Source organism: Cervus elaphus, chromosome 28, assembly GCF_910594005.1.
Source record: "Cervus elaphus chromosome 28, mCerEla1.1, whole genome shotgun sequence".
Lineage (NCBI taxonomy): Eukaryota > Metazoa > Chordata > Mammalia > Artiodactyla > Cervidae > Cervus > Cervus elaphus.
The window spans coordinates 61,029,932-61,055,083 of NC_057842.1; the positions used below are offsets into that span (position 1 = coordinate 61,029,932).

The following is a 25,152-nucleotide window of genomic DNA, read 5'->3' on the forward strand; positions in this document are numbered from 1 at the left end:
GCCCCCTCAGAGAGCCTGCCTCTCCACCTTATGAAGCCCTCCGAACACTGCCTCAGACACTGCTGCGTTTTATTCCATATGCTGAGAAGACAAGTTTTCAAGTAAAAGCCCAGTGAGGTCATACAGGGGCCACCTGAGCAGTATTCATCACCAAAGGTGGGAACAACTCAAATGTCAATCAGCTGGTGAATGGACAAACCCAATGTGGTATATAACCATACAATGAAACGATGTTCAGGCATAAAGAGGAATGAACCACGGACATCTGATATAACATAGATGGACTTTGAAAACATTAAGCTAAGTCAATGGAAAAAAAAATGTTAGTCATTCAGTTGTGTCCAACTCTCTGCAACCCCGTGGACTGTAGCCCACCAGGATCCTCTGTCCATGGCATTTTCCAGGCAACAACACTGAAGTGGGCAACAATTCCCTTCTTCAGGGGGTCTTCCTGACCCAGTGACTGAACCCAGGGTCTCCTGCATTGCACGCAGATGCTTTACCATCTGAGCCAGCAGGGCCAGACACCAGACGTCACATGTGGTACGCTAGTCTTTATACCAAACGTCCAGGACGGGCAAATCCACAGAGACAGGGAATAGACTGCTGGCTGCCAGAGGAGGTGGGAGAGAGAAGCCAGGGGAGTGGCTTGTTAGTGAGTCTGGGGTTTCCTTTTGAGGTGATGAAATTAGATACTGGTGATGGTTATACACCCTTCTGAATATAATAAAAACCACTAAATTGTATGCTTTAAAAGAGTGAATTTTATGATATGTGAATTGTAACAATTCTAAAGAACATCAACTTACGACTCAATAACTTGACTGAGTTACTGAAATCAGACGTGGATTTGACTTTCATCTGCTGAATACATGATGCTGGGACAGATCATCTAATAAGCCCTCCAAGCCTCAGTCTCCTCCACTGTAAAATGGAGGTAATAAAACAATGATCTCAGATGGCACTTGTGAGACTCAAACTTAGATGTGGAATCTAAAAATTACAACAAAACAGTGAATGTAACAAAAACAAGCCAACTCACAGAGAACAAACTAGTGGTTTCCAGTGGGGCGAGGGGCGGGGCAGGACAGAGGTAAGAGGTTAAGAGCAATAAACTGCTATGTATTAAATAGATACGATATTAAATAAACTGTATTAAATAGATAAGCAACGAGGATATATTCTACGGCACAGGGAACAGAGCCAATATTTTACAATAACTATAAATGGAGTACAACCTTTAAAAATGATAAATCACTACATTGCACACCTGTAACAGATAATATTGTACATCAACTACACATCAATTAAAAAATAGCATAACCTTCAGAAAACAAGGTGATAAAAGTTTGGTACAGTGATGACACATAGAAAATGAACAATAGGACCTTCTCTGACATAAACTGCAGCAATATCTCTTTGGATCTGTCTCCTACAGTAATGGAAACAAAAACAAACAAATGAGATCTAATTAAGCTTAAAAGCTTTTGCACAGCAAAAGGAAACCATAAACAAAATGAAAAGACAACTTACAAAATGGGAGAAAATATTTGCAAATGATGCAACTGACAAGGGATTAAGCTCCAAGATACAGAAACAGCTCATATAGTTCAATATGAAAAAAAAACAAACACCCCAATCAAAAATGGCAGAAGACCTAAGTAGACATTTCTCCAAAGAAGAATGCAGATGGCCAAAAGGCACGTGAAAAGATGGTCAACATGGCTAATTATTAGAGAGATTCAAATCAAAACTACAATGAGGTATCACCTCATACCAGTCAGAACGTGTGTGTGTGAGTGTATTAGTTGCTCAGTTGTGTCCGACTCTTTGCGACCCCATGGACTGTAGCCCGCCAGGCTCCTCGGTCCATGGGATTCTCCAGGCCAGAACACTGGAGTGGGCTGCCATTCCCTTCTCCAGGGGATCGTCCCAACCCAGTGATGGAACCCAGGTCTCCTGCATTGCAGGTGCATTCTTTACCATCTGAGCCAGCAGGGAAGCCCCACCAGTCAGAATGGTCATCATCAAAAAGTCTACAAATAATAAATGGTGGAGAGGGTGCAGAGAAAAGGGAGCCCTTCTACACTGCTGGGGGGAAGGCAAACTGGTGTAGCCAGGATGGAGAACAGTAGAGAGGTTCTTCAAGAAACTGAAAACAGAGCTTCCATACGATCCTGCAATTCCACTCCAGGCATATAGGAGAAAACCATAATTCAAAAAGATATACGTACCCTAATATTCACTGAAGCATTATTCACAATAGCCAAGACACGAAAGTAACCTAAATGTTCATCGATGGGTGAATACATAATGAAGATGTGTGGTACATATATACACAATGGAATATTACTCAGTCATTTAAAAAAAAGCCAAAATAATGCCACTTCCAGCAACATGCATGGACCTATAGATTGTCATATTGAGTGAAGTAAGACAGAAAAAAACAAGTATCATATGATATCACTTAAATGCAGAATCTTTAAAAAAAATGATACAAATCAATTTATTTGCAAATCAGAAACAGACTCACAGACAGAAAACAAATGGTTTTCCCTATGGTTACCAAAAGGGAAAGGTGGGGAGGATAAATTAGGAGTCTGGGATTAACATATACCACTGTGCTGGGCTTAGTCGCTCAGTCGTGTCTGACTCTCTGCAACCCCATGGACTGTAGCCCACCAGGCTCTTTTGTCCACTGGGATTCTCCAGGCAAGAGTATTGGAGTGGGTTGCCATGCCCTCCTCCAGGGGATCTTTCTGACCCAGGGATCGAATCCAGGTCACCTGCATTGCAGGTGGATTCTTTACCGTCTGAGCCGTGAGGGAAGCCCAAGAATACTGGAGCGGGTTGCCAAGCCCTCCTCCAGGGGGTCTTCCCAACCCAGGAATCAAACCGGGGTCTCCTCCACTGCAGGCGGATCCTTTAGGAGCTGAGCTACCAAGGAAGCCCCAACATATACACACTGCTGTATATGAAACAGAAAATCAACACGGATCTACTGGGAGCACACAGAACTATACTCAATATTCTGTGATAACCTATAAAGGGAAAAAAAATCTGAAAAAGAATATGTATGTGTGTGTGTATTTGTATATAACTGAATCAGGGTGCTGAACATCTGAACTAGCACAAGACTGTATATCAACTTCATGTCAATAAACACACAAACAAAAGAAAAAAGAAAATGCCCAATAAACTAGCGTTGATGCTAAAGTGACAGAAATAGCAGAAACTAGCTCTTCACAAACATACTTTCGACATTCCTGGGATACACTCATCAGTGACATCTCTCAGACCCCTCTATCCACTAAAGGGTATGATTTTCTATATATTACATAAGGAGTTAAACTGGTGAGGCTGCTGTTCAGTCAAAAGGGGGAAATCCTGCCATAAAGGAAGAAACATCAATGAGCAGAGAACCGGGATGGGAAGAGCTCTCTCCAGGGTCCACGAGGCTGAGCTGTCTAACAAGGGGCTACCGCTGGGAGTGCTTGCTGGCTGAGGACCAGCTGGACAAATCGCCCCCTCCTCCTCCCATTCCCCCAAGAAACCATGCTGAATGCCTTCCCACCCTCCCCCTTCTTCCTCAGGTAAAGGCAAGGATGTTACCACCAGGGATGCGGACCCCAAAAAAGGCAGATCCCATCACCACACCTCTCAAAGTGCTGGGCAAGCTGCTCCTCTTGGAGGTGGCAGAAGCAAGTGTGATAATGACGGTTTCTACTGTCCAACAGACAACTCCCGCCAGATCATCAACTGTCCCCCATGCCTGCCTCACCTTGTTACCGAAACACATTCTATGCAATCCCCCAAAGAACAAGTTGTAATAGGATCTTTTTAGTTATCACTCTCAGCAATGCCAGGAGTACTCCAAAATCAGAAGTTTCCTTAAAAGTAATATTTCAGGATGGTAGTTTCAAATTTATCCCGTAATTACCAAGGGCTGAAGAAAGATTGCCTAGAGCGGGTGCTCTTCTCCATGGTCCTGGGGCCATCCTGGTGAATGCCAGTCACAGTGAGAAGATCCTATAACAAGAGCTTAAGAATAAGACAGTAGATTGACTTTTTTTTTCTTTTTTTTTTTTCCCTAAATGTAGCTTATTGCAATTTTTAAAAATCATCACATTGCTTTCAACTTTTTAAAAAATGATGTTTTAGAACATCTTTGGTTTGTTGTACTGCTCCTTTCTCAGAAATTATCTACATATGTATAAAAAATTCTGACTGGTATATTCTAAATTTTCAGGGTTTTGTTGGGTATCAACAGAGCTGTTAAGAATCAGCTGGTTGCAACTCTACTCCAGTGAAAAAAATCAGCTGGTTAACATTTTAGAGTCAGATAAATTTAGATCCATCCCTTACTGGTTATTTTACTGGAGAGAAGCTACTTAACTTCTCTGAGTATCAGCTACTTCTTCTGTAAACAGGATATATTACCAACTTGATAAAATTTTTTGAAAATTAAATAAGATCATGTATAAAAACACTATTTTAGAGAAATGAGATAAGGCATATATCTATAATGCATGGGGGCAACCCACTCCAATATTTTTGCCTAGGAAATTTCATGGACAGAGGAGCCTCGCGGGCTACAGTCGATGGGGTCTTGAAAGACTTGGACGCAACTGAGGACTCAATAACAATAATCTAGAATGCATACAGATGCCAGCTTTCAATAACCACTATTATTATTGCAACTAGATGACTAAACAACCGTGTTTGACTCTAGTTCAATACTGCTTTCTTCAAGACTTAATCCATCTTTGGGGGTTGGAGACACCTGAAGATACCTGGCCTTCTGTGACTGCTGTGAATCTATCTGTCACACAGGAAGTTCTGGGTTTAAATGAAGTATTTGTCTGGCCTCACCTCGTCAATAAAGTCCTGTGGAAAAGGAAAACGCTTGTTCCAGACACATTTTGTGCACTACTTCACAATTCTCTCACCTCTGCCTTATGAGCTTCAAGCAGAACTACCAACCAGGAGAATTACACAGTACCCATCCAGGATGGAGTTTCCTGGCACCCAAGGGTGGGACTCCTGGAGGCGTGGGGAGTTTACCCGTATGCAGCGGCCCTGAGATTCGCCACAGGACACTAGTGCACAAGCCCCACAGCCCTGAACTTCCAACGCCCCTGAATTTTCTGACCGCAAAGCAGCTCCTTCTTTCGGGAGGAGAGCTGCCCCTTCTTGCCTGGAGACCTGCAAAGAGCTCACCTAGTCAGCTGCCTCGTAAGGTGATGCTCCCCTTCCTCAAAATCCTTCCACCCCTGCTCATAATTAGGGCCAGGGCTCAGCACAGCCTGCAGGGAAATTTCCTATCGAGAGTTCCTGCTCTTGCAAGAAACAGCTTTGTACTAAAGGACTTTCAGGTTTCACTGTTCTGTACAGATGGGATGGAGAACGTGTGGGTGAGGAGGGGATGATGCGGTGAGTGTCAGGCTGGACTGAAGAGACCTTATCAACCAAGAAACACTCTCCTGTAACTGGTGGCTTAGTATCCTGGCACAGACACCTGAAGATGGTCCTCAAATGTTGGGATGGTTCCTGGAAGCCTAGGCGCAAGGATGGCCTACTGTGAATTAAATGGAGATTCTGGGACTGCCTTGGCATGATATTGAGAGATGAGGTGAAGGTTTGAAGCTTGAAGGGTTAAGATTGGACTTATCACGAGAAAAGAAAGAGCCCACTATCCGACCATGGGGACTTCCCAGGAGGCACTGGTGGCAAAGAACCCAGCTGCCAATGCAGGAAACATAAGAGACGTGGGTTCAATCCCTGAGTCAGGAAGATCCCCTGGAGGAAGGCATGGAATCCACTCCAGTGTTCTTGCCTGAGGGCTCCAGTCCATAGGGTCGCAAAGAGTTGGACACGACTGAAGTGAGTTAGCACACGGCACGCACAGCTGACCACGATTCTAGAGAAACCCAGAGGCTGCTCCCTTCTCTAAAGGGTAAGCGCGCCGGTGAGATGTCCCGTGGTCTGGTCTCCGCTGGCTGGAGTTGACATGGGCGATGCTCCCTGGTACTGGGCTCTTTCGGAGGACGACAGGATTCCAAAAGAACAGAGGCCAAGGGGTGACAACTAAGCATCAGAGGCGAGACGAATGTAAACGCCATAATCAAAAGCAAGGTCCGAGTGACAAATGGGGTGCTTTGCTCGTTAGGAACCCGTGGCCGTGATGGATCAGCTGTAGGCAAGATGGGTGGACTGACTGGAGGTGTTATTTGACTTGTAAATAAAAAAAATCAACAGTGAGCTGGAGGGACTTCCCTGGTGGCCCAGGGGCTCAGACACCATGCTCTCAACGCAGGGGGCCTAGGTCCAATCCCCGATCATGGAACGAGATCCCACTAAAGATCCTGCACGCCACAACCATGACCTGGCACGGACAAATAAACAAAATTTAAAAAGAAAAAGTAAACAGAAACAAACGACAACAAAATTAAAAAGTGAGAGGGAGTGAGCTGGAGAACAGAAGACTGACATCAGCTGCTATAATCCACAGGTTCACAGGCCACTGGAAGAGAAGAGGCTAGGTCTCTCTGGAGAGGAACCGGGCCAGAGAGTTCATAAGATAAAGAATTCACGGGTCCTGCTACAAACATCTGTAACTGCTCATGAGGATCTTTGGCACTGGGGAAGGTAGATGCCAAATCTCTTGTGTTGGACTGGGTCTGAGTTGACCCCGAACCCGTGGGACCTAAAAGCTAGTTCTCCAGTTGGAGTGGAGGCTTATGCAGTCCCAGTGACTCATCTGTTTCCCAGGGAGTCGAGCAGGTCCACACAAGCATCTGTGGGTATTTCCCCAGCCTCCAGCTGTAAAGTGCATAGAGATAAACTCAGACACTAACAGAACCCTCACAACAGCTCCCTAAGAAGACCCAGGACACCATCTCTAGAAAAGGAATTTCTACAGATGCTGTTTTTCTTACATCTGTAAAACAAAATAGTACTCTGTCCCTGACATCATAGTTGGCAGTCTAAAAAGGTAAATTAAAAAGTAGTATATTTGCCTTTAGAAGATGGTATGAAGGAACATTTATGGGCTTCCCAGGTGGTGTTATTGGTAAAAGAATCTGCCTGTCAATGCAGGAGATGTAAGAGATGAAGGTCTGATCCTTGGGTGGGAAGATCCCCTGAGGAAGGCATGGCAACCCACTCCAGTATTCTTGCCTGGAGAATTCCATGGACAGAGGAGCCTGGCGGGCTAAAGTCCATGAGGTCGCAAAGAGTCAGACATGACTGAGCAACTTAGCAAGCACACACATGAAGGAACATTCATACTACAACAGCTTTTTGTCATGTCTGACATTCCTTGCATTTCCATGGTATTTAGTGACCTAAATTCTGCCTGACATCAGGCAAGCTGAATATAAATAAATACCACAAAAACCCAAGAACAAATAGACATTTGGCAACTTGAAATTGAGTAGTTAAAAGTTACTCATTTGGGCAAATGAAATCCCTACTCTCCCCACAGAGTTACCTTCTTCTTAATGACCGGAAATAGAACTTTGTAGGACAAATAGAAAGGGGGAAAAAAAAAATGACACCGGTTTCTGAAATTGAAATGAACAGGCTATAATTAGGAGTACCTTCAGCTAATTTCTGCCTTAAGAAGAATATGTTATGAAGTGATTTAACACTGAATTACTTATACTGATTATCTTAAATAATTTCAGGTGTCACAGTTCATCCAAACAGTGATACAGAAAAATTCTTACAGCTAAGGAGTAATATTCTACTTAGTCTTCCTTTATTTGCCTTCACAGTGCTTTGCAAAGAGTAGATACTCATTATGTAGTTAGTGAGAGCCATTTGTCTATGACAAAAGACCACTATAAAAGCAGTCCTTTGCAGACCAAAGTCTAACTATGGGTACACCATTCATTTTGTTTAGTCATCCTAACACTTAGAATCTAAATGGAACATGAATTTTGGTTGAAGAAATATCACTGGCTGTTAAATCTGAAAAATACCAGGGTCCTGGAGTGAGAATATAAAGTGGTATCCTCACAAGTACATGGCTTTACATTCTGCAATGGAGCTTTTCAAAAGCTTTGCAGATTGGTGTTATTCACTATACCTGTGTCTCCCCAAATTAATGTATTGAAGCCTAATCCCCCATGGGATGGAACTGGGAAGCTGCTTTGGGAGGCAGTTAGGTTTAGATGAGATCATGAGGACGGGGCCCCATAATGGGATTAGTGCCCTTCTAAGAAGAGGAGACCAGAGTCCCCTCTCTCCCTGCCATCTGAGGATGCAGCAAAGAGGTGGCTGTCCACAAGCGAGGAAGAGGGTCCTTGCCAAAACCAGAATCACCCAGCATCTTGACCTTGGACTTCCTGGCCTCCAGCACTGTGAGAAAGAAATGTTTGCTACTTAAGCCGCCCAGTCTACGGTTTTCATTATAGCAGCCTGAACTAAGATAGTTGTCCTCACATCTACTTTAGAAATTATTTTAAATTTAACCATACAAGTAATACATGTGTAATTTCTCATTGTACATTAAAATTCAAATATGATAGTGAAAGAAAAATTCCCCTTGGATTTCACCTTCTCTTCATCCCAATTTCCTTCCTGTAGGAAAGTATATTCCCAGTTTGATGACACCCCTTTCAAATTATTTCTGTGGGCATGTATACACACACACACACGCGCGCGCATTCACAAACACATATTCTCTCAACGGTATACAGTTGTGTGTGTGTGTGCATTTTAATATAATTATATTAATTCTTTGCAACTTGATTTTTTTTTTTTAAAACTGCTGTAATAGGATTCTGTGGAATACTGGTTTATTTAGACATTCCTTTATTGATAATCATTTAGGTTGTTTACAATTCTTTTTTTAATTTTTGTCACAAATAATGTAGCAATGAACAAATATCTCTTTACATCCATCACACACATTTTCAGATGGGACAAAGGAAATAAAGGTACCCATCTTGCCCAGCTTTGCAGTATGGACTAGAGAAAAACAGAGAAAGCTCACCGGCCTCTGGCTTGCTTTCCAAGGTTCTCCCTACATAACATAAGGTCATTCATTTTGCTTAATCAATTCTGATGCCATTAAATATATATATATATATATACTGAAATATATTTTTTTAACTTTATAAATATAATACACTTATGAAAGTGAAAGTGTTAGTCGTTCAGTCGTGTCTGACTCTTTGTGACCCCAGGACCGTAGCCCACCAGGCGCCTCTGTCCATGGGATTCTCCAGGCAAGAGTACTGGAGTGGGTAACCATTTCCTCCTCCATGGGATCTTTCCGACCCACATTTTGATTCCAGGTCTCCTACACTGTAGGCAGATTCTTTACTGTCTGAGCCACTGGGAAGCCCTACAATACAATTACATGTGTGTGTCTGTATAAATGCACATACATTCAAGTTAGCCTTTGCGACAACTCCTACCGGATCAGCTACATTCTTTTAAAAATTCCCAGACGTGTCTTTCTCTGCACATCAGGGCCACAGAGAGGACCATCTGGCAGCCTTTACCAAGAGGGCATTCCACTGCTCTGAGACCAGGAGCAGAATCCCTGAGATTCTGAGACACCTTCCTCCAAGGAGCACCTCCATTTCCGGAGATGTAGCTTTTAAGCTGCTTTACAGAGACACAGCAGAGCAAACACCAAAGGGCAGAAGCAGCCCCATCTGGATGCCAGGTGGGATCCAGCAGAGATGATGGAAGGAATGATGAGAGAGATAACAGTGCCGGACCTTTTAACCCTGGACCACGCCTCGTGATAAGGTCTTCACTTAAGGCCACTTAAGGCCTTCCCTTAAGCACGGGGGTTGGCCCTGTGAGTACTCACCGTCCATAGGTGAGGAAATAAACCAGAGAGAGGTCAGGCCCCTTAACCGGGATGGCACAGCTAGCCAGAGGTCGGGTCAGGATGTGACCTGCTTGCCAAACTCCAGGGCAACCGTTCTCCACTGCTGGGTGCTGCCTAACTAGCTTCACGATGGCATCCACTGAGACTTCCCTGGTGGTCCAGTGGTTAAGAATCCGCCTTGCAATGCAGGGGACTCGGGTTCAATCCCTGGTGGCGGAACTAATCTTCCCCACGCGGCAGAGCAGCTGAGCCTGAGTGCCACAGTGAAGAATCCTGCCACTAAGACCCAATGCAGCCAAATAAATAGATAAATATTAAAAAAAAAAAAGAGAGAGAGAGAAGAAGAAGGCATCATCTTTTCACATTAGGCCAAATATATGACATTCCTTCAGAATACATGCATTTTTTAACTTAAATTTGGTCTCCGCACAGAACAAGGTCCTAAATCATACTGGTCACTGCTGCCAGGGGTTCTCTGTAGAGCATCCTGCTGAAGGGTCCTGGGTACGCTATGACCTGGCACAGGGGAGGAACGCAGCCAGACACCATATGTATGTCACGTTCTGTATTTATCAGTGACACCAAAAGCACAAGCTCAGATGTTTGCACGGATCTTTCCGTGCGTGTATGTGTGTGTTTTTAACTTGTGTCTGTTTTAATCTTATTGCCCCAGCTATCAAAACACAGCAGCTGGGGAAACATGCAAACAGTGTACAGTAGTAGAGCTTTTCAAGCCAAATATTTATTTCCTAGAAGGGCTAATTCTTAGAAAGGTTACCTTATTTATACCACAAGCATTTGAGATTTACTACTTACACTTAATGAAAGCCAAAGGTTTAGAGGGTACATGACTCCCTTTCTCCTAAATCAAGATGCCTTTCAACATAGTGGAGACATTCAAGTATTACTACTTACATGATAACACAGTTAATCATAAGAAGTTTTAAATATACATTCAGTTTTAATGAACTTGATTGAGGCAGCGATTGGGGAACCTTACTCTTGTTTAAAACTTGCAATACCTTCTTCTCTTTTCCCTAAAGAAGCTCTGTGCTCTATTTAGCTGAAAGAGGAATCCAAAGAGAGTCCCGCTGAAAGTTTGCCAGGTTCTCAGAAAGGTATTCTTTTCCACCTTCCAGCTGGATGACACCACTTTGCAATGGTGCTGCTAGCAGGGACGGGAGTGGGGACCCTTCCTCAGGCAGCAGGTCCCTATGTCTACAACGTTTTGGGTGGTTCAGAATGGACTAGCTACCCCCTCCCCCAGTGCACACACTTCATCACATGACTGAGTTCTGTTTTCTACAACAGTCAACACCATGTGAAATCATTTTCATTGATTTACTTACTTGCATATTATCTGTCCCCAGTCACCCCCATCCCACGGGAGCTCCAAGAGGGCTGGGGCTTCTCCCATGCTCTGGGTCTCTCCCATGTTCATCACTTTATCCCCACGCATGCCACAGTCCCTGGGCACAGTAACGCTTACAGATATTTGCTGAATGAATGAATGAGTTGTCTGTGAGATGTCTAGTCAAGAAAGTAAAAATAAGGGACTAACCTGGCAGTCCGGTGGTTAAGACTCCATGCTTCCACTGCAGGGGGCATAGGTTCGATCCCTGGTTGGGGAACTAAGATCTTGCATGTCACTTGGAATGACCCAAAAAAAAAAGGATCTAAAGATTCTGTTAAACAAATTCCTATTCATCAAAAAAGTGCTTTACAAACTCACTGGTTAGGAAAAAGACTGGGCCAAAATCTTCATTTCTCCTCACTCACTGCTCTGGAGGGATACACAAATCTTTCAAGTTCAGAAAAGGACTTCTCCATAAAACAGATTTTCAATGGACTGTTTTTCCCTTTCGGCAAAGGCAACAGTCACAGAGTAATTACAGCCTTGACACCTCACAGGATCATAAATTAACTGAAAAGCTTTGTACCTCCCCCGACTTATCTCTCCTTTGACTGTCAGCAGGAACCCGTTAGGGAAGCAACACGATACCAACTCAGTGGTTGGGGACAAATGCTTCAGGTCAGCCATAAACGTGTCTGATTGTCTTTGAAAATTAAGCTCTTCTATAGCCGAGCCATACGCGGTTGCATCATTAATATCACAACTTGACACAAGAACAAAAAAAGACAGGCCCCATCCTCCAGGGCGTTCAGTCTCCTAGGACATCAGTCTGTAATTTAACATAACGAAATCGACGTGTAGCTAACAATCCCCCTGTATCCTGGGGGAGTAAATGTATTTTCAAGTCATCTTGAGAAGACACAGGGACTCAAAGAATGCATGCCTTAATATATGCTGGATTTCAGAAAACCAAACCGTACCGCTCACTGGCATGAGGTATACGTGACGTCCCAGGACCCACCTTGCCCAGGTCACTCGGAGTATCTGGCGAACCCCACAATCCCACTAGGTGTACAGACGTGGCGGATGGGGAGAGAGAGCTGCTTCGGGGAGAGTATGGTGATCACCAAGAGCAGCTCTTCTCCACCCACACGCATTCACGGTGGTTGCTGGCGAGGGGGTTCTTTAATACAGTGTGATAATAATAATACAGTGTTTAATACAGTGTAAACTATTAGTACTTTCATTCATTCATTCACTGGATGACCTTTGGAAAGGTGGTAAAGGTCAGGCATATTAACAGCAAACCAGAAACGCTTCCTGCCTCCGTGGAACTTAAAGTCTCGTGGGAAAGGTTGGCACTGAGCTAGTGATTCTAAGTGTGATATTAAAGGGAAATTTAGTGTACTCCAGCAATATATAGAGCTGAGGGAATGAACCCAGCCTGGGAGACCAGCGAAGGCTCCCTTACGGAAGTGGAATTCCAGATGCAAAAGCGCTCTAGGTGGAAGATGCAGCTTGCCCAAAGCCCCTGAGTCTAGAATTAGAACATCAGATAAGCTGTGGGCAGATGACAAAAAGCAAAGAGAAGTGTGATGGTGAATTTTATGTGTCAACTTGCTGCACCACGGGGTGCACAGATATTCAGTCAAACATTCAGGATGTTTCTGTAAGGCTGTTTGGGGATGAAATTAGCATTTAGTCAGGCGATTTGAGTATAGCAGGTTGCCCTCCATAATGTGGGTGGACTTCATCTAGTTGAAGGTCTGGCTAGAACAAAAAGAGAGAGACTTCTCCAGCAGATAGCTTTCAGACTGGAACTGAAACATCAGGTCTCTTGGGTCTCCAGCCTGCTGGCCCAGTCTACAGATTTTGAATTTACGAGCCTCCATAATCACAAGAGCAAAATCCTTATAATAAATCTCTTCACACACACACACATCCCATTGGTCTGTCTCTCTGAAGAACCCTGACTAAAACGGGGAATAAGGAGGGATGACGTGGTGTTGTGGGTGGAGGCCACTCAAAGGTCCAGTGATCCCAGTGATCCAGTCACAGGATGAGAAGGCAAGGAAGGCGTATGGGGCGATGGTGAGCCCTGGGAAGGCATTTAAGAGCAGTCCCACGGCCAGATCAGCGACACTGAAATGGTCTGCACGGTGCAGCGTGAAGAGCAGGGGGATGGGGCAACGGTCGGGCCCAGGGTTACCAACAGGACTACTGCTGCTGCAGCATCAGATGCAGAGGCCTGGGCTGGGGTAAGGATGGGGAGACGCTGAAATAGAAGGATCTGAGTTTTCATCCATGTGACTGGATAATAATGTCTTTTCTCTTAGAAAAGTGAGATAAAGCATCCTGTAATTCTCCTTCAAGGAAAGTACTTGCTAGTACAGTGGATTCACTGCTTCTTCCAATTGGAACATATTTATTTGCCTATATCTTCCATTCTATTGATTCCTCTACCTAACAGTGACATAACCGTGAAAACAGAAGCCAAGAGAAAGAACAGATCACAGTGCTGGCTGAATCCCCAGACAGGAGCACACCTCTCCATCCAGCGGGCGGGCGGGGGTGCACGGCCACAGACTCACTGAGCCAGCTCCTGTCTCCGCAGACAAGCGCTCTGGGTCACAGAGCAAGAGACCAGGCCTCCCTCGCTTACGACGCCTAAAACAGACTGAGGTTAACAAAGCCGCCTATGAATGCCCATGATGGCATTTTTAGATCTGTGTGGTGCAAATAATCTCAACCATCTTTTTAACCCCTGACGTCCAAATGCAGAGGATGAACAAATAGATTTGTTCCTCAAAGCACCCTCTGTGCTTTTTAAATGGTCTTCCATCGCACAGTATGAGGAGTGAAGGGACCAGGGGAGCTCCGTGGGGCTGCTGGTGGAACCTCTCCACCCGGCATAAGGTTTGACTTTCAGCATCAGGTTATACATGTCTCTTGGGAACATTTTCAAAGCAAGTCCTCCTGACCGCGTTTCCTGCATCCTTTATTTATGACTCCAACCTGGGCCCTTCCTGCTGGGCTGGCCTGGCCCCAAGCCGGAGTGCTGTAAGTGGAAGGCCTGATGCAGTCTGGGCACTGCGCCAAGTGAGGACCACTGATGCTCCATCTCTCTGAGTAGGAACTAGGCTCCTTAACTCCCTGCTGCCACTGAAGGGTTTGACTACTCACTTAATGTCACCCCAGAATCAGGTCACACAAAAAGGGATTCCGAACAGTCCCCCCTGCCCACATATTGAGACAGTTTACAGGACTCACTCTGCCCAATTCAGGAAACGGTAAACGGACTGTAAAATCCCTGCCGGCTGAACCACCGAGAGCGGGCCAGCCCCCAGCCCCTATCTCCGGCTGCAGCCACTCTGCAGGGCCCGGCAGAGGACGTCAGGGCTCCGTTCCCTGAGGGTTCACAGCTGGAAGGGTGCGGGGCCAGGCGGAGCGGAGGGAACGGGAGGCTCCGAACTCCCGCTTCAGTGTAAGAACGTTCACCCCTCTAGGCCTTCCAGAAGTCAGCACCAGGGCACTGGGAAAATGCAGGATGGATCGGACCACTCAAAGATCATTCAAAACCAATGGTAACCAGGCTTGCCTCGGCAGCCCATATACTAACAAAACCTACGGTAACCAATTAGGAGTTGGGCATTAGCAGATACACACTGCTACGTATAAAATAGATAAACAAAAAAAACAAACAAACAAAAAAAAAACACACACACACAAAAAAAAAATAAAATAAAATAGATAAACAATAAGGACCTACTGTATACCACAGGGAACTGTATTCAATATCTTGCAATAACCTACAACGGAAAGTAAACTGAAAAAGAATACACATACATATGTGTGTGTATGTGTGTGTATTTGAGTCACTTTGCTATATACCAGAAACTAACACAACACTGTAAACTACACTTAAATTTTTAAAATATCTAAGGTAACAAGGCCGTGCACACATGTGTGTGCACACACACACACACAATTAGTACCTCAGAAGCAAACCAGCAGCCTATGGCAGCAAGAGGTGACTGCAGAAATATTAAAGGTACACAAAGACCTGACGGGACGGAGATGCTGGTTTTCCAGGGCCAGACCAGAGAGGCGGATGCACAGCCTGCTGCCAGCTGGGAGCCCTCAAGGCCAGGGGTCCGCGTCTCCAGGCATGGAGCTCTGGGCGCGGGCACCCATTTTTAATTTTCTTAGAGCAGAAAGAGCTCCTTCCTGTGGATGAGAAGTTCAGCTGAAGGCATTTCCCTTTCCTGCTGGTTGGAGAATTACAAAGGTTATCATTCTAACCTGCTACTCTGGCTCTCCTTCCATAGGGTGAGGAGCATATGAACTGATGTTACTCACTTTTAAATTGCACATGAGCTCATTTCATTACAGAAACGTGCTGTGTAGCCAAGCAGACGGCACCATCATTAGACACTAGATGTAAGAGTAAGTAGCATTAGAACCAGGATCTGATATTAGACACCAGCCCAGCCCAAGAGACTGATTCACGCAGTAAACTCCTCAAGGGTAGTGCCTTCAATGTAGTTATGGCAACAAGCTCAGCACCGAACACGGTCGCATCCTAAGTGGTTGTTGAATGAATAAAGGATACAGCGGGGAAAATCGCACAGAGAGCTGTGGGCCTGGAGGCTTGGGCATGCCCCAGACCTCGTGACATCAAACCTTCCACAGCGTCACTTCTGGTAAAAGGGAGAACTCCAGATCCAGAAGGGAGTGGAGGCTCTTCTCTGGGCAGGAGAGGAATGCGCTATCAGGATGGTAAATATAAAAAAAGAACAGTCCCCTTGTGGCCACAGAGCACCGCGTCTCAGCTCTTCAGTTCAGTGCTTGGCTTTGTCACTTTTTATGCCCACCCAAGTGTGTGTGTGTGTGTGTGTGTGTGTGTGCATGCTCAGTCGCTCCATCACGTCCAACTCTCTACAATCCTACAGATTGTAGCCCACCAGGCACCTCTGTCCATGGAATTTTACAGGCAGGAATCCTGGAGTGGGTTGCCAAGCCCTCCTCCAGGGGATCTTCCCGACCCAGGGGCCAAGCCTGTATCTCTTCCATCTCCTGCACTGGGAGGGAGGTTCTTTTACCACCAGCACCAGCTGGGAAGTCCATACCCTAAGTATGTGCATCCCTGAAAGACCCTGAAGTCCTCCAACCCAGGCCGCTGGTGGATACTGCTGACCCAGGAAGCTAGAATTCCTTCTATAGATTTGGCAGAGACAAAAAAAAAAACATCTGACAAAGCGAGAGTGACAAACCGAACAGGGATGACAAACCACTCCTGGTCTGGAAGGATATCAGCGTGTTTAATGACCTGTTAAGAAGGGTCATCTCACACACACTGTTTCAAGGAGACACCCCCAAATTATCTCATTTCCCTTTTTAATTGAGACAGATTTGATACATAGCACTGTGCTATTTTCAGTATCTCACGTCTTGCTTTCCCCTTCGGCAGAGGTGCCGTCTCCAGCTCACTCTGCAGGAAGCTGTTTGGCAGCTGGTTCTGTCTCTGACTTCCCTCTGACCATCCAGAGATGCAGCTGAGTGCCATCCGCGCCTCCCCTGCCCCGGGGACAGCCGCGAGAAACCCTGAACGGTGGCTGCCTGCCCTACACCAGGGCTCCGGGGACTGCAGCTTCTACCAAGCATCTCCCAGGGACGCTTCCCCCATGGCTGCACACAGACTCTTTCAAGCCAGGAATTAGCAAGATTCAGGACCAAGGAAATCAACTCTGAATACTCACTGGAAGCACTAACGTTGAAGCTCAAGCTCCAATACTTTGGCCACCTGCTATGAAAAGCTGACTCACTGGAAAAGACCCTGATGCTGGGAAAGACTGAGGGCAGGAGGAGGAGGAGAAGCGGGTAACAGGGGATGAGATTTGGATGGCATCACCGACTCGATGAATATGAGTCTGAGCAAACTCCGGGAGATAGTGAAGGACAGGGAACACTGACATGCTGCAATCCACGGGGTCAGAGAGAGTCAGACACGACTGAGCGGCTAAACAAAGCAACAAAGACTATAGCAGGCTCGGGAAAAAAGGCCCTCAGTTTATCTGTAAACACCGATAGGGGATGCTTTCTGGAGAAATGTTCACACTCACACCAAGGCATTTTGACTGCCAACACAGTCCAAAGAACTTACACGGGAAGTTAGAAAGGATATTATTAAAAGTATAGATTAGGGAATTCCCTGGAGGTCCAATGGTTAGAACTCTGTGCTTTTACTGCCAAGGGCCTGGGTTCAATCCTGGGTCTGGGAACCAAGACGCCACAAGCTGTGGGACGTGCCTGAAAAATAAGTATGTTAAGTTTTTTTTAAGTGTAGGTTATAAAACAATGTATACCTAATATATAAATTTTGCCTTTACAATTAATTGTAATACGTATATACATATACAATATGTAATTGTATTACAATACATTGTAAATGCCTGGAAGAGAGGTTGGAAGGGTTTATACTGAAGAAATAAACTTGCTCCTTGGGAGATGGGATTAGGTGATTTTCTTTTTCATGCTTGTACATTTTCTCAAGATTTTCTGCAGAAAAACACGTAAGGGCTTCTCCAGTGGCTCGGTGGTAAAGAATCTGTCAATGCAGCAGACACGGGGTCACAGCCCTGGTCTGGGAAGATCCCACACGCCGAGGAGCAACCAAGCCCATGCACACGGCGGCTGGGCCTGTGCTCCAGGGCCCGGGAGACGTGACCGCTGAGGCCTGAGTGCCCGAGAGCCCCCGCTCTGCAACGAGAGGCTGCCGCGAGGAGAAGCCTGCGCCCCACGGCTGCAGGGTGGCTCCCACTGACCTCACCTGGAGAAAAGGCCACGCGGCAAGGAGAACCAGCACAGCCAGATATAAATCAGAAAAATATCTAAGTAAGAGGAAAGAAACACATTATATTTTCAAAGGGAACTAGATCTGGTCCATCCAATTCTCTCCAGCCCCACCGCAACCACCCAGGCCCAGGCCCCGGCATCTCCTGCCAGTCACCTGGATCCGTACCAGAGCCTGTCAAGCAGGCTTGTTTCACCTTCTCTGGGTTCTTCTCACTGAGGCCGGAGAGCTCTTTTAAAAACCAGAAGTCGGATTGTGTCATTTCTATTCTTAAGGCCTTCCGCAGCAACCTGGCTGCCCTTAGGATTCAACTCTTAGCGGACGCACTGGCCCCTGGAGCCCAGCCTCACCTCCGGGGGCTTGTCACGCTCGCCAGGGCTGCCGTGAGGATGCGCGCTTCCCCCACCTGGAGCTCTTCCTCCCTGCTTCACTGGGCTACTCTCCACCCATCTCTGAAGCCCGAGTCTGGGTGCCGCTTTCCCAGGGAGACCCGCCCTGACCCGCACGTCCAGGGAAATCCGCGGTGGGTTTCTCTTCACGACTCTGAGGAGACTTGCATTACTCGCTTAACTTCTGCCTCCCGGGATGGACTGTGAGCCCCAGGATGGCAAGGACCACTAGAGCCCCATCCAGGCACATAGTAGATGCTCAAAAAGTGCTGAATCTGGGGGAGTCCACAGCAGTGCAGTGGTTAGGACCCTGTGTTCTCACTGCCAAGGGCCGGGGTTTCATTCCCATTCAGGGAACTAAGACCCCTCATGCCGCATGACGCAGCCCCCCACCAAAAAACTGAATCTGAATACTTTACTTTTTCAAAAATGAAGTTCTGAAAACCAGAGCAACGTTAAATAAAATCTCTGTATTTCTCAGCAGGCTGTAACTGTGATACTTAAGAAATCACATCTAAAAGAAGAGAATGTGGGAGGACAAACTTTTATTTTTGCCAATTTTTCTTGGAGCTACATACCTACTGTTCTCTCCTAAGACAAAACAAACAGCAACACTATCATAATCAAAGCTAATATAACTGGCCGCCTTTAAAAAACATGCACCATTCTTGTTCACATGAAACATGAAGAGCTGGGTTTGCTCACCCCTTCCACTCTGCAGCCTAGAATTTGAAGTCCAGGGGAAAACTTTTTGGCTGCACCTCGAGGCATCTGGGTCAGTTCTCTGACCAGGGATTGAACCCAGGCTCTCAAGGACCGAGTCCTAACCACCAACCTGCGAGGGACTATCCCAAGGCAACACTTCTTAGCTCATCCGGCCATCTGGTCCCACGTGGCTCAGAAAAACCACTAATAATCCAGGAAACAGTGAACTGTCGGCAGAAGGTCATTCTCATATGGCCTTGGACCCCTACCTGTCTCATCCTGCATAGCTGTGATAACTGCTGTGATACTTTTTTGAGTCTTTGCTCTTTGTTGTAACGCTGACAGATTTGCAGCCAGACATACACAGCACACTCCCGCTCACACATCCGTGCCGGTCACTGCCTGACGTTTACACGGGCTATGCCACGGACTGGACAGGCGGGCTATGCACCTGATGAGACAGGTGGAAGCTGAGGGACTTTCAGGAAAATGAGGAGAGGTACCACATTTTCTCTTACTCTCATAGCTGAGTTCATTTGCCCAAGCTGTTTTCCAACCTTCTAACTAAGAAAGTCAGTGACCCACACACAAAGTATCAATGATCCAAAGAACCATGTCTGTTTGGTGGGAGAATTCTCCAGGCAAGAATACTGGAGTGGGTTGCCATGCCCGTCTCCAGGCGATCTTCCCAACCCAGGGGTGGAACCCAGGTCTCCCACATTGCAGGCAGATTCTTCACCGTCTGAGCCAGCGGGGAAGCCTATTACTAAGGCAGTCCTTGAAATACTGGGCACACCAGAGATCCCATCAGTCAGGATGGACTCAGGGCAAACAGCCGCCACACCTCAGCTGCTTTCACACCCCAGCTCTCTCCACCTAGGGCTGGCTGGGACTCTGTCTCCTCTCTGACTTGCCCAGGCTCACAGAGAAACCACCAGCCTCCAGGGCACAGAGAAAGACAGATCTGGAGGATCGTACGATAGTGACAACACGCTCTAGCTCAGAAGTGACACAACACACTTTTCACAGCTCAGTGGCCACAAGCAGTCATGTGGCCCCAGAGACACAGGAGGTGGGACGCCCAAGCCCATCACATGCCTAGAAAACAGGAAGCTTTGAAGACTGAGTCAACAGCACTGACGTCTGCACGGGGAATCAGGGCCGAGTGGGGTTAACAGCACGGGTGGTACGGCCAGCTCATCTTGGAGAGGTCACCGTGATCTCTTCAGGCCTCAGTTTTCTCATCCAGAAAATGGGGAGAGTAATCACATTTACCAGCTTCCCTGGTGGCTCAGCGGTAGAAAATCAGCCAGCAATGCAGGAGACGTGGGTTCGATTCCTCAGTCCCCTGGAGAAGGAAATAGCAACCCATTCCAGTATTCTTGACTGGGAAATCCCACGGACAGAGGAGCCCGGCGGGCTACAGTTCATGGGGTCGCAAGAGTTGGACACAACTTAACGACTCAACAATAGCAACAACAATCATATTTACCTCCTAGGACGGTTAGAAGATTAAATAAGAATTTCCATGTGGAAGGAATTTAGAACCCGGCAAATAAGTACTATACATAAGCACCACATAAATACTATACAACTTGCAACTATTATTTCAGGAAAACAATTCTTAAGGCAATGCCTTTATTTTGGGGGGTCACATACTTCATGAACGCGCACTGTGGGAAGTACCAGCGCAGAAGCCCACACACACAACAGTGGGTACAAAATGAACAGCGGCCTTTATGAGCGGAGAACCAGGAACCCCAGGACCTACTTGGCTAGGCTTCAGATCAGCTGGCCCATTCCTTGGCTTCCAGGTTTCTTTCTTATCTTTAAAAGACAGGCTGTACGGGGTGATTGTCAACATTCTCCAGCACTAAAGACTTGGAATTCTTTGATTCATGGGTCACTGACTTGGCCTGATACGGTATTTTTCATTGTTTGTAGTCTTTATTCTTTGACCATAAGGAGGATCCTCCCATTTGAATCAAGAGGACACTGATATGTTCTCTACCTGGTTCGGGAAAGCCAATCTCTCCAGCCCAGCCGCTCTGGAAGAGCTCCCACTGCAGCCCACCGCTCACCAGGAAGCTGCCAGGAGAGGGGCAGGTCCTGGGCGCGTGTCTAAGAAAGAGGCTCACCTCCCAGGAAAGCAGAGGGGGGTCGGCAGTCACTCAGAGGGCAGCTGACCTCCCCCAGGGATGGGGGGGGGGCTCTCCTTCCACCGCTGGGTGAGAACCCCAAAATCCTCAACAAACCGCCCCCCACAGCACTCAGGAGGCACCCGCCTCATCTTTGCCTCCCCACCAGTATCCTGGGTGGGGGCTTCACCTGTGATAGAGGAGCAGTAGCTATCATCCTCCTAGTTTAAGGGAGCCAAGCATTCCCAGAGATGTTTCTGTTATCCAGTCTGGCCCTGTTCTGGGGTCAGGAACAGGAATACACATTTAAAAATTAGGGGGGCTTCCCTGGTGGTCCAGTGGTTACGACTCTGTGATCCCAATGCAGGGGGCCCGGGTTCCATCCCTGGTCAAGGAACTCGATCCCATGCTGCAGCTAAGAACTGGCACAGCCAAAGAAATAATTTTTTAAAAAATTTAGGAAGATGTGCTTCTGGGGGGGAAAAAAAAAAAGCTTTCAATAGAAAGAAGCTTTAAAGAGCAGAGAACCATCCACAATACTTCAACCTCAAAGGGATACACTGAGTGTGTGAATTAAAAATGTCTGTGTACCTAGGAAAAGAAGTTTTTGGGTGCTCCTATAGTCAAATATTAATGACCACGTCCAGAGATTTCAGCCTGGGGAGCTGAGGCCCCTCCTGTTAGGAGCCATTAAAGCTGCCTTCCCCAGTGTAATCCAGCCCACGGAACCCCTCCTGCCCCGCTGGACGCGTCTGGGAGCAGGGTCTCATCCTGCTCCCCACTGCACCTGAAGTTCTCGCTCGGCACTGGTGTTACCATCAGCCCTGGCTGGAATGCCACACCAGGCGAGTCTCACCTTCAGGGCAAAGCTGTCCCTGATCCTCCCGCCCCACTCCATCATTTCTGAGTTACTTACTGTCAGCAGCACCCATTTTTTTTAAACAAGGGAAGACACTAAATATTTAATTTGTATAAAACTTCCATATAAAATGTTTTCACATTTTTAATGACAAGCTTAGGTGTGCATTTGTGTTTATATTTTTTTTTTTTTAAACTGCACTGCATGGCTTGTGGGATCTTAGTTCCCTGACTGGGGATTGAACTTGTACCCTCAGCAATGAGAGAGTGGAGTCCTAACGATTGGACCATCAGGGAATTCCCTGTGGGTGTAACTTTTTATATTAGGTTATATAGTTCTGATTATTACATACAATTGTTTTTTAATTGAAGCATAGTTGATTTATAATGTATTAATTACTGCTGGATAGCAAAGTAATTCAGTTATACATACATACATATATACATTCTTTTTATATTCTTTTCCGTTAGGGTTTATTACAGGATATTGAACATAGTTCCCTGTGCTATACAGTAGGACCTCACTGTTTACCCATTCTCTATATAAAAGCTTACGTCTGCTGACCAAATCTCCCACTTGATCCCTCCCCTAACCCCCTGCCCCAGGCAACCACCAGTCTGAACAGCACCCATGTGAAACTGCCCTGTGACACCTTTGAAGGTTCAAGCCATCAGCGATGTGAGTGAGCCTCTTGGAAGTGAGCTGTCCAGCACGGGTCACGTTGCAGATGACCGTAACCCCTGACCAATGTCCAGACGGCAGCTTCTTAGGGAAGCTCAAGCCAGAACAACTCAGGGAAGCCATTCCCCAACTTCTGACTCATGAGGACTAAGCGAGATAATGAGTGCTTATTGTTTTAAATAAGCTCCAGGAATTCCCTGGTGACCCAGTGGTTAAGGCTCTGTGCTTCCACTTCAGGGGGCATAGGTTCAATCCCCGGTCAGGGAACTAAGTCCCACAAGCCATGAGGACTGGCCAAAAAGAGCCCTAGGCTTGGGGTAATTTGCGATGCAGCAATAACTACCTGAGTGTAGATGGTAAAGCGGCTGTACTGTAGGGAATAAAGCAATTTTAATAAAATATTGACGGTGGGATTTAGGTGGTGGCTATACAGATGTTCACTGTAAAATTCTTTCAGCTTTGCTGAACACGGGACAATTTTCATAATCAAATGTTGGAGGGGAAAGTGCCGGCCGCACAGGAAAGAAACGGCGGCTGATCAGTCCACGGCGCAGCTGCAGAATGTTTCCTGAGCCGGCAGAAGACAATGATTTAAAAGGGTTGCCAAGGAACACAGTGTACTTTGGAAACAGATATCTTTAAAATGTTATTAATTTTATATTTTTAATATTATTGACTCTTACTTTTTGACCTTGTGGCATGTGGGATCCCACTTTCACAACAGGGGACTGAAGCCGCTCCCCACAGCGGCACAGAGTCTTAACCACTGGACCACCAGGGAAGCCCCCTCTATATTTAGCTATCTGTTTGGGTGTATAAAGTAGCATTAGATATATATGTGGCATTTTACTGATTTTTTTTACCCCAACCTCCAATTTTCAGAGAGACATCGATCTTCCAATTTCTGTTCTATCATCCAAGGCACTCTTCAGGAGCCCCGTGACTGATGCACGCATGTGCAGTCACGTCAGTCGCGTCTGACTCTCGCGACCCCATGGACTGTGGCCCACCAGGCTCCTCTGTCCGCGAGATTTTTCTGGCAAGAATACTGGGGTGTGTTGGGATCTTCCCGACCCAGGGATCGAACCCACGTCTCCTGCGTCTCCTGCATTGCAGGCGGATTCTTTACTGCTGGGGAAGCCCCCATGACTGCTCAGACTTACTATTACAGCAGAAGTAACCTATCCTTCAGATGAGGTCACCAGCAGCCATCTATCCTATCTGGGCTCTGGTTTATGTTCACTCTGTCTGATTTAGCTCCCAAACTAATTAGGCCAGCTTAATTCTCTGCTGATCTGTCAGGCAATGGTTAGAGAAATTTGATTAACTTTTACAAAATGGACTTGACAGAAAGCTGCAAGAAATGGCTATTTCTGGGCTCCAGAGCACTCCGACTGGTCAGTTTGTGTTTTTGTTCATCTTTACTTGGACCTGACACTCACTCCTGCATATTTTTATAGTGAAAACAGCCTGCTAAAAGTGTTCATACCAAATGTTGATCATGTCATTTTAGATAAACAGTGTGACTAGCCTAGTCTTTTTAAACAATGACATGAACCATAAAAGCATTTTGTGATAAACAGAAATCCAGGCTCGGTACTTTCTCCAAATTTAAATAAACCGAAATCTGATTGTCAGGTCTACTTGTTTGTTTTACAGACATCAGAGGGTCACCGCAATGTAACTGATGATATGAGCCCCTCCGTTACAAAGCGCACGGCACTGTACTAAAGATAAGCTGGGAAAATACTGACAGTTGCATTTGGTGTTTAACGTAGAGTTTTATGTTGCGGGTGGCATGTCCTCAACACGGGCCAAGCTAACACAGCCGGAAGGAGGGGCCTGCCATCCCCACTGCAGGCAAGCGGATGTCACCGGAGACGGGGAGGCGGCGTGTTTGACCTCACCTCATCCTCCTCCTGGCTGGAGGGCAGAGAACGAAAACTACACTTTGCAGACCCCACACCTGCAGTTAGTTTGGGCTGCGATCCAGCTGGAGGCACCTGTGCAAAACAAGGAGGCCAAGTAGAGGCCTGCCCTGCCCAGCCGTGGTTGGCAGGCAAGGTGGGGAGATGGGAGGGTCTCTGCAGCCGCATTCCAGACCCATCCTCCGTGGTGGTGGCAGGCCCCTCCCCATTCAGGCTGCCTGCTCCCCGGAACCCAGGCCGGGAGCGGGTTCCTGAACCCGCAGTCCCAGTTAACATCTTCTGAGCTGGCAGTCTGCTGCTGGGCCAGTTCTTCAAACTTCTGGGAATCACCCTGGGCGCAGGCGAGGGCTCCTCGGGGCTCTGCCCCTTCCAGCAAGTCCGTGACCACTTAA

At 46.5% G+C, this 25,152-nt stretch overlaps 1 protein-coding gene across 6 annotated transcripts in view; it reads right to left on the minus strand.

The window, feature by feature from the left end:
• Positions 1–25,152, minus strand: part of ANKRD6 (ankyrin repeat domain 6) — a 175,976-nt gene that overhangs the window by 79,824 nt on the left and 71,000 nt on the right. The window contains exon 1 of one of the 6 annotated variants that reach the window (XM_043890273.1): positions 3,941–4,027. The exons of the other annotated variants lie outside the window; for them this stretch is intronic. The gene's annotated coding sequence lies outside the window, so the exon portion shown is untranslated. Of the gene's footprint in view, positions 1–3,940; positions 4,028–25,152 lie in introns of those variants that run through there. 6 annotated transcript variants of the gene reach the window in all.